Raw genomic sequence first — 23,287 nt, 5'->3', positions numbered from 1 at the left:
CTCCCCCTTGGATGTTGACGAAGTCTTCAGTGTCGAGTCTTCGAAAACTTCAGTCTTTATCAGTCTTCTCGCTCTTTCAAAGAATTATCCATTGTAAGCATCCTCAATCAATCTCTATTTTTCTCTTCTCTTCCAGAATCCCAATCTGTCTCTATCTTCTCTTGATCAGATCTCTTGATTCCTTAAGTTTTTCAGCATCAGCAGTTTGCGTGAATCACAGGATTCGAACCTGGCTCTTTACCATCCAAACTCCCTCTTGAATGCTGATCCAGAATCATAAGCTGGCTCTTGCATCTTCAGACTCCCTCTTGGCTGTCTTCAGACTCACCCTTTCGATAAACTGGGATCGCAGTCTGGATTTTACAATTTACAGGCTTTGGATCGAAAAACCTGGCTCTTATAACTCTCACAGGTTCTAAGATCGTAACCTGGCTTTTTGAATCCACAGGATCTGGTACCTGGCTCTTCTCAAGAATCAAAACCTAGCTGCTTCTACCTGCAAATACTCTACCTCACAATAAATTTCACAAATTTTAAAATTTGACAAATTTAATCTCTGCTTACTATTTTGTAGAAATAAACTCAAAACATCATTTGTTACAATATGACAGTTCACAAATCAAACAGATTCTCCCAACCCAGTTGTCGTCATGTTTAGCACTTGGAACTTTGAAAATCAGCTTTTCATCATCAGTTGTCGAAAATCTTTTTTGTATTTTCAAAAATTTATGCTAAAACGCACTGAAAATATTTTTGAATTTTTGGTTTTAATGAAATGCAATAAAGAAATATTTACACTATAGGTTTATATTGTCTGTAAATATTTTTGCGAGTTTGTGTAAGAGGATCATATCAGATTATGAGACAAATCACTAACACCATTAAGCTTTAAACATTTTAAGCTCTAAACGACTCACTTAGATTGTCAGTATACTGATCCACTTAAATTTTCACACAAAGTTCAACTGTTTCGAGATACGAGATTAGTGTTTTAATGGACTTAAACTTATTCGCGTGTACCACCTCAGAATATACTCCCGTATCCAGACTTCTATATTCAGTCTTACAGGTGAGTGTACACTAATGATATCTGTAAACGGGTAATGCGAGACCATGAGAACTAAGGCTAGAACTTCCGTTCAATCAGAGAGATGATGGCTCGACTTAAGGTGTGTCCCATTTGGGGATCTTTTCTTCAACAGCACATGATTAGCATTTTTTAATGTTTCATCATTTTTATGTTGAGGGTAGGCTTTAAGATTAAAACAGTGAAGAGTATTATACGAGGACTAGGCTATTGCTTCCGCAAATCAGAAGTCCAGGTATAATACCCCAGATATCATCACGCACAAAGACCTAGTATATCAGAAATAGAAAGCCCTTCAAACAAGATTTAAGGGGTTACCTATATATCCGAGAGATGTTCCCCACGAGATAAGTAAATCTTGATTTTTAGGTTTATATCTCGAACACAATCTACTAAGCGTGTAAAAACCTACAAACATATCATCAGTGAGACCGTTTATTCACATTTTAACTTTCCAATTCTTAAGCATGCTGTGATAGTCCACTGATGTACTATCATTTCCTCTTTTTCACAACAAAACTCGTTTTTGATTTTATCATGTTTTTGACTTTTTCAAATTTTCTAATTTTTTTGGATTTTCTGAAATTTCTTACTCCCCCTAAAATTCAAAATCATTTAAAGAAAATTTGACAAACTGATGAGAATCACTTCAATTCGCCATCCACTTGGCATAAACAATCAGAACTCCCCCTAGCAACAAACTATTTTCACATTATGATTTCAAAACACTTAAGTTTGTTTTAATCAAATGGTTTTTCCGGAAAATAAGTTTTGTTGAAACCACTTGTAAAAACGGGGATTTATCACATTGTTTTCTCAATCACTTGTATGAAAGTTAAATCAAGTTCAACTTAATGACCTTGATTAACCACTTGTAGGTGAAAACTTTTTTTCAACCACTTGTAGGTTTTTCAAACAAACATATTCAAGAATGATGCCGATTCCTGCTCCACGATTACCAACTTGGGAGCTCCGGCAAGTCCGGATTTTTAGTCATGATAGATTTTATCCCAGTTACTAACCCGGGATGACCCATCTTCATCTGGTTTCTTCGTTTTCTTTTCCTAAAATTCCTTTACCCCTTTGACCTTCCCGTCAACCATTTTTCCAAAAATATGCTTCACTTTGGGGTTAGAAGCTTTTTCAACATCAAATTCTTTCTTTTCAGAAAAGAATTGATTTGAAATCTCAACTTTTCCAATTTTTTGTTTAAAATTTTCAGTCCGTAATGGTGGAAAATTTGCATAATCCAACGGCAGAACTAAATTTTCTCTTTATGACTCAACTTGTGGCTCCTCACGAGTCAGATTCATCGCCAGAAAATAGCTCCTCTGATTTTGACGAATCAGAATCATTGCTAGAACTATTACTTGATTTCTTAACTATCCACCTTTGGTTGTCAAGTTTCACTTTTCTCTTGTAAAAACGTTTTGAACACTCACCAACCTCAAATTTTGAATTTTTGAAAATTTTAAAAGGTTTGGTTGGTGGTTCATTCTCAACCATCTTCTCTTTCAGTTTAAGAGAAACTCCCTGTTTTGTTTGGATTGCCTTTGGACAGTTCCTGACAATGTGACCAACTATTTTGCATTGAAAACAGGTTCTCGTTTCCTTCTTCTGAACAGCTACATTTTTCATTCCCTCTTGTTTCTTAGCAAGGAATTCTTTGTTTGTCTGCTTCCAGAATGAGCTTTTTTCTTCTTCTTCTAAACTTGCTCCTGAAACAAATACAATTTTTGATTAATAAGTTTTCTCATTTTTATGATTTTCTGGTTGAATAAAACCCAATCCCTTCTTTTTGAAATTACCATTATGGTTTGGTTTCTTTCGATAACCAAAACCAGAACTATATTTTCTTGTTTAATCTTTGTTGAACTCTTGAGGTGTACTTTTTAGGTTTTTCAGTAAGATTTACATCTTTTATTTCAGAAATATTTATTTCTGTTAGTTTGAAAACCTTGTTAATCATTTCAGTTTTAACACCTCTTATTGGAAATTCTTCATCAAAATATAATTTGTCAGAATCATTCAAAGTATATGCTACTTTGAATATTTCGTCATTCAAATTATTTTGTGATAACAGAAATTCTTTATTATAAACCCGTTTACCCTTTTTGACTGTTGGACTTGAAGTGTCAGACTTTAACATTGATTTTGACTCTGACTCCTCGGTTTCATCTTTATCCAACACCTGATCGACCACTTTCTTTATTAACACGGACTCATGATCCGTGTCAGACGATGTAAACGTAACATCAATGTTGTCTGGCAAATTTTCTGAAGACTCGGACTCCCACTGTAAGTTGGTTGCCTTTTTGACTCTTTCTGAATTTGGATTTCGTGGAGAATATCCATTTTCTAGCGGGGGTGGACAGTTGTTGTAACTGACCCTTTGTTTCTTACCATAATTTTTCACTTCAGTTTCCTTTTTTGTTTCAGAAGTCTTCACTTCAGATGTGACTTCTTCAAATGCCTTCATGCCTTCAACGGTGGGGTAAATCCTGTCAATAACATAAGAAGCACATGAGTAACTTCTCAATAATCTCTCAACCTTTTCAGTCTCTATTCTCTGGGTTTCCAACTTTTGTTCAAGTTCAGCACATTTATCAATGTAATGATTGATGCCTGACTGCTTCGACATGAACGCTCCTTGAAGTGTCTTCAAAGCAGTTGCTTGTACCCTACTTGATTCATTGTATTGATTCATAGCTTTGTTCAGAACATTATATGATTCTTTCAACCTGTTCATGTTGTGAATCAACTCGCTGTTTTGTTTTTTCACAGTCTCACAGTTTTCACAGATTTCAGGTGTCTTTTCTGCAACAGCTTCCTCATCAACTTTGAAAGCTGGAACTTCTTTAACGTTTATCACTCGGACCTCTTCATCATCATGTTTACCTTTCATTCTTTCTGCATCTCTCTCTGCTAAAAATTTTAAATGCTCTTTCATTTTTTTTGCATAATAATCATCTTCACTATCATCTTGTTTTTCAACCTTCTTCTTTGCCAATCGAGCATTTTCAGCATCTCTCTCGGCTAGATATTTTAAATGCTCTTTCATGCTAATTGCCCAATAATCATCATCACTGTCATCTTTAACAACTTGAGCAACAAAAGCTTTAGCCAAGAATTCTTTATCTGGACAGTAATTGTCCCAGCTAAAACCTTCTGCCACTTTTTCATCATCTTGATCTATTATACCATAACAAGCTCTCTTTGATGACTCTTCGATTGCCTTCTTGGCATGTGCAGTTTGTGATTCTTGTTGTTGATATGGTTGTTGAGCAACTTGATGATAAATCGCTTTTCGATAGTAATCATTGTTGCTGAATGGGTTTTGAGCTCCACTTGCTTCGCGATTTGTGCATTCTCGCTTAAAATGCCCTTTCTCCCTGCAATGAAAACAAGTAACTTTAGATTTATCAAATCCTAAAGTAGAAACATTTGCATCACGAAAATCATCTCTTCCTGTGATTTGTTTAAACTTTTCAGCTCTTCTCAACACGCTCGCCAAACACCACTTTATATCCATCAACTCCATCTCTTCAGCATTGATCTGATCATAATCCTCTTTTGTCAGCATTGGATTCCCGATCCTACCTGCAACTAAACTCCCATAAGATTCTAACACAGTCACTAACAACGACATATGACTTTTTGCAACTTCTTTAGAGTAATTTTGATCATTTTCAAGATTTAGCGCAATGTTGCATTGTAACACTTCTCCACTCTTGGTTGCTGAAAAATTTGGATCAAAAGATGGATAAGAAGAGAATCCAGTTTTGCTACTTGATACTTGAGATGAACCTCCTGAAGAACTCTTTGCATTGAAAGCAGTTTCAATCTTTGGTGCAATGTTTGTCTTATCACTAACACCACCTTTGTAATACAGACCGATATCTTGTTCACCATCATAGTTCTTCATTCTTGCTATCTTTCGTTGTTCCATCTCTTGAGCTTCGAGTTGTTTAATAAAATCACTCAGCGTTAGATTGTCAAATTCAGGTTTATTTTTCAACATCATAAGATATGTGCCCCAAACATCATGTGGCAACGCATCGGCCAACTTTTCAATCAATTCTTCTTTATCTTATTAATGTTCAATCTTTTCATATTCTTCACCAAATTGCAATATCTTTCTATAATCTGCTTGGTGTTTTCAGTTTTTAGTCCATGAAATAGATCAAATTCTTCTTCATAAGCGACGTTTTGTTCTTGATCATATCTTTACTGCCAACAAACTTTGATTTCAGTTCTTTCCATATTGATTGTGCACTACAGTTGTGTTGAAGTAAAATCAAAATTTCATCCTTAATAGCTTGCTGCAAGAGGCTAACCATCAACTTTTCATTTTTGTATTTCTGTTTCTCTTCAACACTCAGATCTTTAATTTCCACCTTCTTACCGTCATCCTTAACCGGTCTAATATATCGAAATTCAGTATAATCCCATGCATCTAGATAATATGCTTGAACCCAGTTTTCAAACCGTTCGGCCCATCCACTATACTCCTCAATACTCATAAGCCTAGGCGGTTTTTGCGTTGTGCCCGTTTCATTTTCTAGCATTGTATTCTGAGTAATAGTCATCGGACTAGCAAAGGCATTGTAGAACTCGTTTTCCATGATTCGGTTATCAAAACTTTACAAACTAAACACTTTCAAACGAAATGAATTTTCACACGGAATGAACTTTTCAAACGAAATGAACTTCTCAAGCGAAATGGACACTTGGTACGGAATGGAAGCTACTTCGTACGAAATGATGATGATTCAAACGAAATGAATCCTATTTATCCATTTCGTGCGAAATGGTATGCAGTTTCAAACGGAATGATCTTTGGTGCGAAATGAAGGTATTTCGTGCGAAATGACAAATTGATCTCGTGCGAAATGGAAAGCTGATTTCGTGCGAAATGGCTGCAAGTTCAAACGATCTGGTACCAATTCGTACGAAATGGTGTTGACATCATTCTTTCGGACAGTTTTTCAACAATTTGATCAAGTTTAACTTCGAATTAAGGTCCGATTCTTTCAAGAGTTTGTTAAAACAATGTTTCGCACGTTATATGTGAAAATTAGCCCATTTTAACCGTGAAAACTTGTTTAATTTTGAAAAATGTGTAAAAGAAGGTGTAGAAATCAGAATTTTCAGCCGAAATGGTAAGAACTCTTCCTATTGAGCTCTGATACCACTTGTAGGATCATTTGCACGACCAAACGAGTCGTTCAGAAGAGATCTTGTCCAATACGAGTGGCGGAAACAAACGTATCGAAGTTATTTCAGCTGAATTACACACAGAATCACTATAAACTGTCTCTATATTGATATCAGATCGTTTTACAATGCTGGAGACACTTCGGCAGAGCTTCGCTACCGGAATCGAATCATTTCAAATGAAATCTCAAGACCCGTATTTATAGGCATCACCATTCCGCATGAAACGGCTCAAACGAAATGGCCTATCCATTTCGTAATAATGAAAATGTTCATTTCGTGCGAAATGGCATCTTTTCATTTCGTGCGAAATGGTTCACATCTATATGTTACTTGTTTTTCTCGTATTTCGTACCCTGATCTATCAAAACAATTACAAGACTCGATACAAGACGAAGTCGACAGACATATGCACCAACAGGGTCCGAGTCTTCCTCATTCTGAGCCACATTATTCAAATCAGGGGTTTTGTAAGAATGGGCCTTTTTCCTCTATTTAGCTTTTTGATTGGGCCTTAAAGTTATTAAACTACATGTTACTTCTTTTTTTTATCTTTTGCTATTTTGCTTTCTACCATAAACAAGTAAAACATAGAAACAACAAGCCTACATGTCTTGCTATGAAAAATAATAGATGCTAGCAATAGATGAACTATTAGTATCAAAGGGTTTGTATCCTAGTGTTACTAAGAAATATAATAAGGTGTTGCCCCCAAAGTGATGAGATTTCTAGTTATGTGGTGGACATCTGTGTGGTGTAAAATGCGGTTTTTTTTTTAAATTATTATTATTAGCAGATGTAGAAAGTTTTTAATGGGATCATACACGGATTTTGGTTTTATGTTCGTTTAAACTACTCTTTAATTAATGACAAATAGGCTATGTTACAAAGAGACATGTATAACAACCCTCCTAGAACCCTTAACATAATCCTAAACGTCCCTAAATTTACCCCGTGTGCGAGAAACGAGCCCTAAATACCCTTATACTTAGAAAAATCAAGAAAAACAAAATTCAACAGTCGTTCGCCGACCGTGACGGAGACACCCTGGTCTGTCTCCGGGCGCGATGGCCCTTACTTGCTCGACTCTGCATGGTGCCAAGTGGCATATGACTCAGCGAAGCTAGGCTAGTGACTGGTCAAGCCTATACTCGACACCTAGTCCCTCACGGGCCGCGACGGCTGAGGTCTACTTGGTCGCGACAGACTGGCCGAGCAGCCTATAAATGGAGGGCTCGAGCTCATTTGTTCAGTCGTTCAGAAATCAAATTCTCTCTCAACTTTCTATAGGTAGAAATTATACCCGGGCATAATACCCACCATAAAGCAAAGCTCTGCCTCGTTTTAAGTATTATAACACTGCTATTACCCTACACGATCGATTTAGATTTCCGTAACGCATGTCGGCTCTGCCTGACTCAGTCGTTGGAATTCTGTCTCGTGTTACACCCGATTGATCTAGGGCTCCGTAATGCATGTCAAGGCTCTGTCTCACTCAGTCGTTGGAGTTCTGTCTCGAGTTGTACGGTTAATGTGATTTGAGTTATTTTACTAACACGTGTGCATTGTTTAATTTTAATAGATAGTAACTAGGAGAATCACCAGGAAGCTATAGTAATATCACCTAACTCAACAATGTAAGTACATTCACTTTTTCTCACTATTTGAGAGTACATTTTTGTTAGTTAAAATGTTTTACCAAAACCTCAAATGTTTTCAAATACAATTACAGTGATTAAGTCTTTGTAATTCTACAATTGCTGCCAGTATTGTGGGGTTTGTATACAGTACTTGATAACCTTCACAATTGGGCACGGGTATCCAATGTATGATATGACCATAGTCACAGCTCCGTCGAGTGATACGTACTGACCGAGTAATTGTGTAGATATAAACATTGTAATCGCCCTTAATACTCTAATGTGTAAACAACTGATGCTTTACAAAATGGAATGTACTTGGCAATATTTTTTGCTGATAAAATGTTTTTAAAACGCGTTTCAGGTAACACAATGTGAAAGCCAATAGAAGCCAGCTGGAGAGCACTAAAGGCTTGGAAAAGTGGCTATAAAAGTTACCTAAATAAAAAGGAGTTTTTGTTTTCAATAAATAGGGTTTATCCCTATAAATGTACTGTCAAATGAACTTGGGTTTTAACCCAATGATTTATTATTATAAAAAGTTGGTGTTTTACTCTGATAAAAATATTTTCTAACTACGGTCCTGATGTATTCCGCTGCCAAATTAATAAACACGATACCACTAATCTGGATCTCGCGGCACCCGTTCCCGGGGTACGGGTCGGGGTTGCGACAGAGAGTGGTATCAGAGCTACAGCCAATGGTTTAAGCCAAAGAAGTGTTTTGCTGACACTTATATTTTAAATTCTGTGTTAGGAAATAACTTACGTGTAAATATTGTTTTGTGTTATTTGACTATTTGTTAGTTTACAGTATGAGTGATAAAGGAACGTCGGACTCTTATCGTCACTTAGATAGTTCACCAAAAGATGAGGGAACATCATCTCAACCTAATCACTCAGGATACTCAACCGATACTATGGAAGGGATATTTAAGGCACAGTCTGAGGAACCCTTTACTACTAAAAAGAGAGGTTGGTTCAATAGAGGAGCACATGAGAGAAGAAAAAGAATGAAGAAGTTGCAACAACAGAAAGCTATAGTCAGAGCTAATAGGGAAGCAAATGCACAAACTCAGGAGACAGTCAATAGGCCACCTTGGGAAGAGGAACTAGATGGACAGTTGGCCAATTTCCATATGTTAGCCACTACAGCAGTAGACGCTAACCAAAACCAAATAGCTGAACCACCACTGTTACCTTTGTTCCCAGACCAACAAATGCTAGAACCAGACCAGGAAGACCCGTTTCCAATCCCAGATGTAGATCCCTATGAGATTGCCAGAATTCCCCCACCAAACCCCATAGCTCAGTACACTGACCTTAACCCTTTATATCCCTTTTAGAGCAGTGAATGGTGGACGCAGAGTGTAATAAGAAACCCATACCCTTATGGACAACCTATCCCTCAACACCCCAATCCAGTACCCGCGCCCATGCCACCTATGAGCCAGGAAAATTTGGAGGAACTTCGCCCATTGGGTGACGAATTAGTAGAGGAAGGAGATAGAATTCAGCTAATAGGAGAAAAGCTTATGTGGAAACATGTCGAGCACGATATACATGATTGGATACATGACACTTAGAATAATGCCTACATATATGTGTAATTTTGTACTTTGATAAAAAAAATCTATCTATAGATAGACTAAAATAGATGCGGATGTATAACTACTAGTATATTTGATTTCCAATTATAGTATGTAACTGATGCATATATGTATATATAGAAAAGAGTAAAAGTCGCAATTATCGACGTTTTTGATCAACTTGTTTGTGTGATTGTGTATAAGTAATTGTATTAAATTTATTCTATGATAATTAATATTTTCTAAATATTCCCAATTCAGATGGACAACAAAGTAAATCAGGAAAACCAGAATAATGAGAATAATGGAAACCATATAGATAATAGCGCCATCCAACATATAGTAGCACAATGAATTATAGATGCTATGCCTTATATTATCAAGACTATTAAGGAAGCAGAAAATAATAAATCTGCAAATGGAAGTAAACACACTAAACCAAGTCACAGTGTGAACGATAATAACGAACCTATTATCCAAGATCCAATTCCTAAAAGGAGAAGAATCGTCTCTTACGGTTGTTCTTATAAAGAATTCTTGGCCTGCAAACCAATAGAATTCTCAGGCAATGAAGGAGCCATTGCAGCCCTACGTTGGATAAAAAAGACAGAAGCAGTCATAAAATTAAGTAAATGTGCAGATGAGGATAAGATTATGTTTGCTTCTATTCTTTTCAAGAATGCAGCCTTAGAATGGTGGAATACTATTCTCCAGTCTAGGGGAAGTGACAGAGTTTATAATATGGAATGGATCAACTTTAAGGAAATGATTGAAAGAAATTTCTATCCTCCTAATGAAAAGGAACAAATCGCCAATAAGTTCCTAAATCTTAGAATGAATGGAATAGACTGCAAAGGTTACACTACCATATTCTTCGAATATGCTAGGATAGTGCCAACCTTAGCCTCACCTGAACCAGTGTTTATTTCCCGTTATATTTGGGGATTAATTAGTGAGATTAGACACGTAGTCAAGGTAGCTAGACCGCAAACCATAGAAGAAGCAGTAGAACTAGCCAATACCCTGACTGATGAATTAGTACGTACACAAGAGGAAAACCAGAGAAAGAAGCTAGCCCAGAAGCTTTCCCAGGAATTTCATTTTGGTAATTCCTACTATAGAAAAGGAACAGGTTCTTCTGCACCCTACTGTATGTTTTGTAAGAAGAAGCACTCAGGAAAGTGTGTTGTGTCCTGCAACTTCTACAAGTACCCATGACATAAGGAAGAAGATTGTAGGAGAAAAGCTAGTGCCAGGATATGCTATAATTGTGGAGAGGCTGGTCACATCAAACCGAACTGTCCGAAACTAGCTCTAGCGGAAACTAACAAGGCTAAGACAACTGAAGCACCTAAGAAAAAATGCCAGAGCATTTGTTCTGACAGCTGAGGAAGCCAAGATGATTCCGGATGTGATTGTCAGTACGTTCTTATTTAATAATATATTTGCCAAAGTATTGTTTGACTCTGGTGCAAACCAAAGTTTTATCAATACTTCTTTCTACAAACTTCTTGACCAACCCTTAGCCAAACTTCAACAAGATTGTCTAGTAGAGACAGCAAACGAAGAATCCATTAAGATAAGTGAAATCTTGCAGGGAGCAAGAATAGAAATCCTGAACCATCATTTCTTTGCTAACCTTTACCCAATGAATCTGGCCGGTTTCGATGTTGTACTAGGAATGGATTGGTTGGTAGCCAATCATGCCAGTATTTTATGTGATCAAAAGTCAGTACAAGTAAGTACACCAACATGTGAAAAGATCAAAATTAAATGAGATAAGCCAACCAGATCGACAAAATTCATCTCTGCGATGAAAGCTGCAAGTTATGAAAAAAAAGGAGGATTAGTATATGTTGGTGCAGTTGTCTGTCGACTTCATCTTCCTTCATGTCTTAGGTTAGAAATGACAGACCATAGCACGTTTTACGAGAAAATGTCGAAATTAGGGTTATAGGTAATTCCGCATGGAATTACCAGTGGGTAATTCCGCATGGAATTAACCATCCTAATTTCGCGTGAAGTGCTAATCTCGTTTGTACCTAATTTCGTGTGAATCAGTAATTCCGCATGAGACATGTTCATACGGAATTACATGTTTATAAATAGGTGCTAGGTCTAGTCATTTCGTACGGAATTAGTCCCGGTGAGCCGAAGTGCTGCCGAAGTGTCTATCGAGTTGTAAACTGTTTGTTTTCAATAAAATAGACAATTAATAGTGAATCCAAGCTAAACGAAGACCGAATCAACGAATTCCGCCTCTGATTCTGTCTAAGCACTCTTCTGAACTACTCGTTTGGTCGAAAACTCGATCCTACATGTGGTATCAGAGCTCAGGAGGAAGAGTTCTTACAGTTTAGCTGGTTTTCGCTGAAAATTCTGACTTCTACACCTTCTTTTACAAATTAATCAAGATTTAACAGTTGAAATGGACTGATTTTCACATATCTTGTGCAAAACACAGTTTTAATAAAAGCCTTAAGAAAATTGGACCTTAATTCAATCTAAAATTGATAAAATTTGTAATTCCGTTTGAAAATCAGTTCGAAATGATGACATCAGCATAATTCCGCACGGAATTAGTGGATAATTTCGCTTCAATAGATAATTCCGTTTGAAAGTTTCACACGGAATTAACTAATTCCGTTTCAAATTGCTGATTCCGTTTGAAAGCAGTATTTTTGTTTGAGTTGATTCACACGGAATTATTAATTTCGCTTGAAAACTCTGTTTTTGTGTGATAATTCCGCACTGAATTACATATTCCGTTTGATCGTGTGCAAGTTCAAACGAAATTAGTGTAATTTCGCTTGAGGGTAATCTCGTGCGAAAGATAATCTTGCTTGAACCTGGTAATTTCGTTTGAAAGGTTTAATTTCATTTGAAAGTTTAGATTGTGTGAAATTTGTCGGGATTGTTTGGAAATATGGAAAAAATGTTTGATGAAAAGGAAAATAATTTTATTGAAAGATTAAATAGTGGTTATGGTTGGTATAGAATGAGCATGTATGAACAAGATGATAAGAATATTTGGACGCTCAGACTTAAAAATTTTGCATGTCAAATGAATGAAACAGGGAAAGAGATGAAAAGAAGATTTGATTACTTAATAGATAAATTAAAAACGTTTGAGATAAAATTGACAGATGTTGAAAAAGTATCAAATCGTGCAGATGCATTACCTGCTGAATGGGATGATGTATTGAAAAAGATAAAACAAGAGTCTAAATTTTCAAAATTACTTCCATCTGATTTCATCGATAAACTTCAAACGTACAGTTACGAAAATTATGAGAAGAAGAAAAAATTGATGAATAAAATAAAAGGGAATCTAGATGAATTGAATTTGGGGAATCTAGACAAAATAAATTTGGATGTAATTACTGAAAACGATAGAAGAATCTGTATATGCTTTGCTGCACAAAGGATCATGAGATATGACTATAAGAGGGGATGTTACATTGATAATAATTTGAATCCTCTTGAGTTTGTTAAAACTCTTTGTGCAGGCATACTCTTGACAAGGACAGAGACAGAGCAAGTTCAAAAGAATGAAGAATCTGTGAAATTTGGATCTTCGACTTCTGAATCCGTGTGCTCTAAATGTGATAAATTTGAAGCTGACAATGACAAACTCTTGAAAGATGCGGAAAGTTTGGCATTGGAAATCAAAAATTTGAAAGATGAGAAGAAATCTGATGATAAACAGATTCTTTGCAGGAAAATTGTGAGAAGCTGAAATCTGAAAATGTTAAACTGTTAAGTGATTTGAACAGTTTGACATTAGAAAACAAAGTTTTGAAAGAAAAAGAAAAGGAATTTGAAAGCAAAATGAAATCTTCAGAAAATGAAGATTTCTGGATAAAGCTTGAAAACAAAAATTTGAAAGTAAATGAAACAAAATTTCAAGAACAGATAAAAGTTTTAGAAAATGAAAAATCTATTCTTGAAAACAATGAAATTGAAAAGGAGAAAACAATCAAGTCTCATCTTGAGCGAATATCTCAGCTTGAAAATGAAGCTGCGAATTCAAGAATTAAAATTGATGAGCTTGAAAAGAAATTGAAAGGTTTTGTGACCTCATCAGAATTTTTGAATCATCCTTGTCCAAAACCAATCAATGTCGTTCCAATAATTGACAATGTCACAAATTTTGACAAAGTCAAAATTGAAGATTGCGATGAGAAATCTGATGATGAAAATGAAAAAATTGATAAAAAAGAAATTATTTTTTAAATTAAAGAAAAAGTTTCAGAAAACTGTTCTGCAATCAACTGAAAAAGGTGAATGCTCTACGCAAAAACCTTTGAAGAAGAAAGTAGAACAGAAACAAAAAATGAAAAATGTGAAAATTGTTAAAAAGAAAATAAAAGCTCATCAGATCAATCATCCAATCGCGATCAAAAATCACAAAAATTGAAAAATGAAAACTCAAAAACAGTTGGTAATAGGTGGTGCAGGTTTGACCACAGGACTTCAAAGCCAAATCCAGCTTTTAGAAAGAGAGATGATTACCATAAAGCGAGACAATGCTATGATCTGAATGTTTGGACTGAAGGTGGTAATTGGTACGATAACAGAGTGTGTTACACTTGTGGTGTGAGAGGACACATTGCTGTTAACTGCCAGAGTTGGAGGTTTGCGATGAGAAGATGTTTTGAATGCCAAATCAAAGGCCATATTGCAAGAGATTGCCCAATGAGATCAAAGGGAAGATCGAGGGAGGAATCTCAGAAAATGGCAAAGAATTCAGTCAAAGTCGAAGTAAAGCCCAAAGAACAGAAAATTCAAAAACAAGAAGTTAAGTTTTCACAAGGGCAGAAAGACAGACTGAGGAAGAAGAGGAAGAAAGCACGAGAGTATCTCGAAAGGATTTTTTTCCTCGGATACAATAGGAAAATCAGATAAAAATTCTGATAAATCGTCTTGCTCTCCAAAGAATGACAAATCAAGCAAAACGAATTCATTAGATAAAAATCTAAGGACAAATGGGATATTGAAGAAAGAGAAAGTGGTTAATTAAGAGATTAACAAAACAAAGAAAGTGAAATTTTCACTTCCTGGTGATGAATTTGTTTATTCTAAAACAAAGGAGCTAGTTGTTCGCAATGATCTTGACTCATCAAAGTCAAATGAGCCATGTTCAGGCGATGAATCTGGTTCGTCAAAGCCAGAAGAGCCATTGGTTGAGGTAAAAAGTGATGATTCCGGTTTGACAATGAACGATGAAAATTTTCCATCATTGTCAAAAGGAATTACAAAAACACCCAAGAACCGTCAGACTAGGGTGAAATTATTTAAGTGAAAAACCTGACTTGCCGGAGTTCCCAGGTTGGTAAGCATGGAACATGAATCGGCACATTTCTTGAGAAATTCACCTCGGTGATATTTCATTTGACAAGTAGTTAATCAAGGACATTAAATTGTACTTGATTTTCTACAAGTGGTTTTTGTTGGTAAAATCAGAAAATGATAAATCTTCATGTGGTTAAAAAGAATAAGGTGATGTGATGACCCCGTACCTACATGTGGTTGGTAAACAAACTAATTTTTCTGGAAAAACCATTTTGATTAAAACAAACTTAAGTGTTTTGAAATCATAATGGGAAAATAGTTTGTTGAAAGGGGGAGTTCTGATTGTTTATGCCAAGTGGATGGAGATTTGAAGTAATTTGATATCAGTTTGTCATTTTATTTGTACAGTTTTCAATTTTTGCCAGAAATCAAAATTGAAATATATTTTGATTTTAGAGGGAGTAAAAATTTAAAAAAAAAATAGAAAATTTGAAAATGCCAAAAACATTGAAAAATTGCAAAAATGAGTTTTGTTGTAAAAAAAGGGAAAATGATAGTACATCAGCTAGACAGTTACAGTATGCTAGAGAAATGTAAAGTTTTAAAGCATTAAGCAATCTCGCTGATGATGTGCTGATAGGTTTTTACTCATTGAGTAAATTTGAACGGGATATAAACATAAATCATAAACTTACTTATTTCGTGGGGAACATCTCTTGGATATATAGGTAACCCCTGAAATCCTGTTTGAAAGACGCTATTTCTGAGATACTAGGTCTTTGTACGTGATGATATCTGGGGTATTATACCAGGACTTCTGATTTTGCGGAAGCAATAGCCTAGTCCTCGTATAATGCTTTGCAATTGCTTTAATCTTAAAGGCAACCCTCGGTACAAAAATGATGACACATTGAAAAATGTTAATCGTGTGCTGTTGAAATAAAAGATCTCCTAAAAGGGGACCCACTTAAAGTCGAGTCGTCATCTCTCTGCTGAACGGAAGTTCGGACCTGAGCTCTCACGGTTTCGCATCTACCCCTTAACAGATATAATTAGTGTGCACTCACCTGTAAGACTGAATAATGTTGTCTGGATACGGGAGTATATTCAGAGATGGTACACACATATAAGTCAAGATCTTAAAACACTAAAAATGTATCCTGAACAGATTGAAATGTGTGTGAAAATTTAAGAGGATCAGTATATCAATAATCTAAGCAAATTGTTTAATTCTAAATATGAAATCAAAGCTTAACGGTACTTGTAGCGTGTCAATAGCTGATATGATTCCCTAACACAATCTCACAAAAATTGTGTCTGTAAATATTTCTTTATAGCTTTCATATTTTGAAAAATCCAAATAGATTTTCGACAACTGATGTTGATGAGCTGATTTTCAAAATTCCAAATGCTAAACAAGATGAACTGGTTTGGGAATGTGTATACTGAATTGAAAAATCATGATTTAAGAAAGAAGTTAAGATTAGTTAATCAAGGTCATTGATTTGAACTTGATGTAATTATTATCAGTGAATGGTTTCTACCAAGTAAGTTTTTCTTATTGTTTTAAGTAAAAACTTATGTTTTGGTGAGAAAATGTATGCACGAGATATTGAGGAAGCTAGGTTTCTGATCCTGTTTGCTACAAAGAGCCAAGAAATGTTGTAGAACCTGTACTGAGCTTATTCAGAGGAAAAGCCAGGATACAGTCTCTAGGCAATGGCTAATTCCAGACAGCGATCCCAGCTTGATGAGAGGGGGAGTCTGACGAGGTTAGAGTCAAAGAGATAGATCCTGGAACTTCATTCAAACAGACCGATCAAGATTGAAGAGTCGTCATGTTGAAGACTCTCACTGAAGATTCCGTCAACATTCAAGGGGGAGTCTGTTGGTGCAGTTGTCTGTCGACTTCATCTTCGTTCGAGTCTTAGGTTATAAATGACAGACCATAGCACGTTTTACGAGAAAATATCAAAATTAGGGTTATAGGTAATTCTGCACGGAATTACCAGTGGGTAATTCCGCACGGAATTAACCATCCTAATTTCGCGTGAAGTGCTAATCTCGTTTGTACCTAAATTCGTGTGAATTAGTAATTCCGCATTACCAGAAGGAACTGAAGAGTTTATAGTCTATTGTGACGCGTCTAAGTTAGGATATGGATGTGTGTTGATGAAACGTCAAATGGTTATAGCTTATGACTCTAGACAACTTAAGAAACATGAAGAGAATTACACAACCCATGATCTAGAATTAGGAGCCATAGTTTTTGCCCTTAAGATTTGGAGACACTATTTATATGGAAATAAATTTGTTGTCTTCACCGATCATAAGAGTTTAAGGTATATTTTTGAGCAAAAAGAATTAAATATGAGACAAAGACACTGGATGGAAATTCTTAGTGATTACGATTGTGATATCCAGTACCATGCTGGGAAAGCTAATGTAGTAGCTGATGCTTTAAGTCGAAAGTATCTTGAAAAGCCAAAATGAGTACGTTCTCTCAGGTTAAATCTACAAGTAGATTTAAATGATCAAATTAGAGAAGTACAGGAAACAACAATCAAGGATGATGCTGAAAATTTAAAAGGAATGATTAAGGAATTAGAACAAGGAACAGATGGAATTTGGAAGTTCCATAAGAAAAGGATGTGGATACCTAAACGAGGAAACCTACGCCACAGAATTATAGAAGAAGCTCATAAGTCTAAGTATACAATATATCCCGGAAGTGATAAGATGTATCAAGATCTAAGAAAGAATTTCTGGTGGATAGGAATAAAAAGGGATATAGCAAACCATGTTTCTAAATATCTAACTTGTTCACAAGTTAAAGCTGAACATCAGAAACCCTCAGGGTTATTACAACAATTAGAGATGCCAATATGGAAATGGGAATCGATAACAATGGACTTTGTTACCAAATTACCCAAGACAAGAAAAGAAATGATACAATCTGGGTGATTGTAGATAGATTGACCAAATCTGCTCATTTCTTACCAATGAAGGAAACTTTCAGTATGGAACAATTAGCCAAGCTATATGTAAATGAAATAGTTTCATTACATGGAATTCCTTGATCCATCATATTTGATAGAGCTAGCCGTTTTACTTCTCATTTTTGGACAAGTTTCCAAAAAGCAATAGGAACCAGGTTAAACCTAAGCACAACATATCATCCACAAACGGATGGACAAAGCGAAAGGATAATCCAGACGATGGAAGATATGCTTAGAGCCTGTGTAATTGATTTCAGAGGAAATTGGGACGACCATTCACCATTAATAGAATTTTCTTACAATAACAACTATCATACTAGCATTAATGCTACACCATTTGAAGCACTTTATGGACGAAAGTGCAGAACTCCAGTCTGTTGGGCAGATATCGGAGAAAAGCAATTATCTGGACCAGAGACAGTGCAAGAAACAACAGATTAGATAATTCAAGTCAAGGAAAGATTAAAAGCAGCACGAGATCATCAAAAGAGTTATGCAGATAACGGACGAAAACCTTTAGAAGTTCAAGTAGGAGATAAAGTATTATTAAAGGTTTCTCCATGGAAAGGAGTAGTCAGATTCGTTAAAAGAGGAAAGCTAAGCCCCTGGTATATTGGACCATTTGAGATTATTAGAAGAATAGCACCTGTAGCTTATCAGCTACAACTACCAGAGAAAATGGCAGGAATACATGATGTGTTTCATGTATGTAATCCTAAAAAGTGCTTAGCAGACGAATCATTAGTAATACCTCTTAAGGACATAGAGGTAAATGAGAAACTTAAGTTTATCAAAAAACCCATTCAAATTGAAGATAGAAAGATCAAGAACCTCAAACACAAGAGATTAGTTCTGTTCAAAGTGAAATGGGATTCCAAGAGAGGACCAGAATACACTTGGGAACTCGAATCAGAGATTCAAAGGAAAAACCCACACCTGTTCCAGTAGACCTCGAGGACGAGATCTAAAACGAGGTGGGGAGGATATAATAACCCTCCTAGAAACCTTAACATAATCCTAAACGTCCCTAAATTTACCCCGTGTGCGAGAAACGAGCCCAAAATACGTTTATACTTAGAAAAATCAAGAAAACCAAAATTCAGGAGTCGCTCACGGGCTGCGACGGAGACACCCTGGTCTGTCGCGGGGCGCAACAACCCTTACTTGCTTGACATTGCATGGTGCCACATGGCATATGACTCGGCGAATCTAGGCTGGTGACTAGTCAAGCCTATACTCGACACATAGTCCCTCGCGGGCCGCGACAGCCGAGGTCTACATGGTCGCGGGGCGCGACAGACTGGCCGAGCAGCCAATAAATGGAGGGCTCGAGCTCATTTGTTCAGTCGTTCAGAAATCAAATTCTCTCTCAACTTTCTGTAGGTAGAAATTGTACTCGGGCATAATACCCAGTATAAAGCGAAGCTCTGCCTCGTTGTAAGTATTATAACCCTGCTATTACCCTACACGATCGATTTAGATTTCCGTAACGCATGTCGGCTCTGCCCGACTCAGTCGTTGGAATTCTGTCTCGTGTTACACCCGATTGATCTAGGGCTCCGTAATGCATGTCAAGGTTCTGCCTGACTCAGTCATTCGAGTTCTGTCTCGAGTTGTACGGTTAATGTGATTTGGGTTATTTTACTAACATATGTGCATTGTTTAATTTTAATAGATAATAACTAGGTGAATCACCAGGAAGCTATAGTAATATCACCTAAGTCAACAATGTAAGTACATTCACTTTTTCTCACTATTTGAGAGTACATTTTTGTGAGTCAAAATGTTTTACCAAAAACTCAAATGTTTTTAAATACAATTACAGTGATTAAGTCTTCGTAATTCTACAATTGCTGCCAGTATTATGGGGTTTGTATACGGTACTTGATAACATTCACAATTGGGCACGGGTATCCAATGTGTGATATGACCATAGTCACAGATCCGTCGAGTGACACGTACTGACCGAGTAATTGTGTAGATATAAACATTGTAATCGCCCTTAATACTGTAATGTGTAAACAACTGATGCTTTACAAAATGGAATGTACTTGCCAGTATTTCTTGCTGATAAAATGTTTTTAAAACGCGTTTCAGGTAACACAAAGTGAAAGCCAATAGAAGCCAGCTGGAGATCACTAAAGGCTTGAAAAAAGTGGCTATAAAAGTTACATAAATAAAAATGAGTTTTTGTTTTTAATAAATAGGCTTTATCCCTATAAATGTACAGTCAAATGAACTTGGGTTTTACCCCAATGATTTATTATTATAAAAAGTTGGTTTTTTTACTCTTATAAAAATATTTCCTAACTACGGTCCTGATGTATTCTGCTACCAAATTAATAAACACCGATACGACTAATCTGGATCTCGCGGCACCCGCTCCCAGGGTAGGGGTCGGGGGTTGCGGCAACATGTTAGAGCGGGTAGGATGAAAAGTTATATAGATGCATTTAATGTCTATATTTGGATAGTCGTCAAGTCGAGGGTGTTGAACTATGTAGAATGAATGAGTTCTGATGTATGTTACATATGTAACAAAGAAAACTTACATATTTTACATTAGGTTTTGGTTTGGAAGCAAGTGTGGACTCATTCGCTAAAGATGTTTAGTGAATGAGTCCACGCTAAAATGAATGAGACCCATTCGCTAAAGGCTTAGCCTAGCGAATGAGTCTATCGCCTATAAATAAGAACACAACCTCATTCGTATTTAGTTTCTTTTCTATAGGTTTGAATCGAGCCTTAGAGCAAAACAATTGTAATCGTGTTTTTGATGAATTAATTGGAGCAAAACGTTTATTTATATCTCGTGAGTCGTGTACTCATCATGTGTGCTTAAATAGATTCCGCGTATTCAAACACGTTAAACACATAATGAATTATCCGATCTGTTAAAAGGACCATAAGTGGTATCAGAGTTTCAAGATCGACTCTATTATGTGTTTATGACAATTAGCATTTGTATTGATTAGAAGTTTCATCGATTTTAACTGAAAAATGACTTGAAAACTTTTTTTTGGCTCGTTACTGTTACATCAATGGACTGATATAAAATGGAATAAATTTTGAAATTAAAAGATTTAGAATTGTTGTGTGTGTTTTTGTGAGTGTATTGATCCAACTTATGTCAATTTGATTGAGTTTTGAGCCTATTCCGATTTTCCACTGACACTGTAGCACCGGAAACAACCCTGTCCAATCATCTGTTCTGTTTTTTGTTATTTGCTAACATCCTGTTAGCGAATAAGATTCATTCACTAGGTTTTAGTTAGCGATTGAAGTTCAATCGCTAATTGCTTGATTTTGGTCCATTCGTATCGATTGGTTTAGTGAATAAGCTTCATTTGCTAGGATTGCTTAGCGATTAAGGCTCATTCATTTGAGTTGTTTGGTGATTGTGGTTAAATCGAGGTTCATTTACCAATCTGATTTAGTGATTTTGTTAAATCTATTAATAAGTCTCGTTCGCTAAGGCCTTTTTGCGGATGCATCTTCATTCATGTCAGGTTCTTTAGCGATTGTATCATTCGTTTACATGTCTTAGTGAATATGCCTACATTCCTTAACATTGTCTCATCCACTAGTATAGTGCTCATTCGCTAGTATTGTGTTAACTCACTAAGGAATGTTCCTTCGTTAGACACTGTTCCTCATTCATTGTCACGGTTACCCATTCGTTGTTATTGTAGCACAATTGCTAGGTATTGTTTCTAATTCGCTAAGACTATTTCAGTTTTGCTAAAGAGGAGTTTGGGTTTGTGATTTAGATTTTCGGATTTAATTAATTTGACATAATCGAAGTTTGAGATAAACAACTAGAAATGTTCATAAAATCGACACAAATTCATTATACCCAAAGAGTTTACATCGTGAAGGACCAGGGAGATGAAGTGTGATCTCCCTCTCAAACTTGTTGTCATATCATACGAATGAACTGGTTTCAAGAGGCCTCCTCCCATTCACCAACATCCCTAGGAGAATGGGAGTTCATTCGCTATCCATCACACATGAATGAGCTCATTCTCTAATCAAACACAAACTGGTTTAAATGATTCCCAGCGAATGAGCTCATTCACTAATCATTTCCTAACCACATTTATGCTAATGACCTTCCATTTGCATACTAGCGAATGGACCCAGTTTATTAGCTTTTCTTACCTTTTCAGTGTATGACTAAACCTAGTATATTCGCACAGCGACAAATACACTAATAGACATTCACAGAACCTCCAAAGGTAAGAGTACTACAATGTCAAAAGCAAAGTTCAAAAGGATTTGTTTAATATGTCACACTGAAAAAAAAAACCTTCAAAAGGAATTTCCTAAAAATAAGGGTAAAGTCAGCTCATCAAGAACTCATGGCACTTAAACACCATTATTTGATGGGTATGGGAGTATAGAAATTCATGTGGCATCTAGAATAATGAGTCTCAAGGACTTGATCCTGGATTCTGGTTACTATTAGCATATACACTTACCAAGGAATTCTTCAAGGATTTGAAGCATAAAGAGCTTGATACTATGCTAGTGTAACGCTTTGTATTTCTGTCTTTTCCTTATTTAGAAAGTTGTAATCATATTTCTATTTTTGGAAACTTGTAATCGTATCATATTTGTAATTCATTTCCAATCTTGTAATATGAGTCTTTGATCATAATGGAATTCATTTTTATACTTATACGTGTTACATACTTGTGTTATACGCTACAAACTTGAATACATGTTTATACGCAAAAAACGACACTTGAAATACTTGAAATTATCAATTATACGTGCTTTATACTCATACTTTACTTTGATACACTTGAAATACCAAAAAACATGCTTAATTATGGGTTTCTAGACCTACAAGTGTAGTGACCATCCAAGCTCACCATTGTTCGGCCATGCAACTGAAATTATCAATTGTACGTGCTTTATACTCATACGTTACTTTGTTCCTAAACCCATCTATGGTTATGGGACTTGTTTATGGTTTATTCTTATAATTTTAGAGGTGCAAACACCCTCTAAACTTTCTGTTTTGACAAGGTTTAGACAACCTACAAGTGTAGTGACCATCCAAGCTCACCATTGTTCATATAGTGAGTCTTGCATGTGTCTAAATGTGTGACCATGGAAGCTTGGGCTTTCCAAACTTGTTCCACTACGTCACTTGATGTTTTATCATATTATTCCAAGTAGTTTCCTATACCTAAAGTAACACAACTCCGCCTCATCTCCAACATTTTCCATGATGGGTATGAAACACCCAGGTGACTTGATTCACTAGATAGATCAGTTGCATTTTTCTTTTTTATTCATGACCAACCAGGTCATCAACTAAGTTGATGCCTTTGTGCTTTGGTGAATCATACAAAGAGGTATACATACCTCCATGCTTGACTTACATGATTTCTATGATTATACATAATGGACTAAATAAACAAACTATAATATATTCTATATAAAATATAAT

The sequence above is a fragment of the Helianthus annuus genome, chromosome 10 (genome assembly GCF_002127325.2).
Source record: "Helianthus annuus cultivar XRQ/B chromosome 10, HanXRQr2.0-SUNRISE, whole genome shotgun sequence".
Lineage (NCBI taxonomy): Eukaryota > Viridiplantae > Streptophyta > Magnoliopsida > Asterales > Asteraceae > Helianthus > Helianthus annuus.
This window is presented reverse-complemented; position numbering follows the sequence as displayed.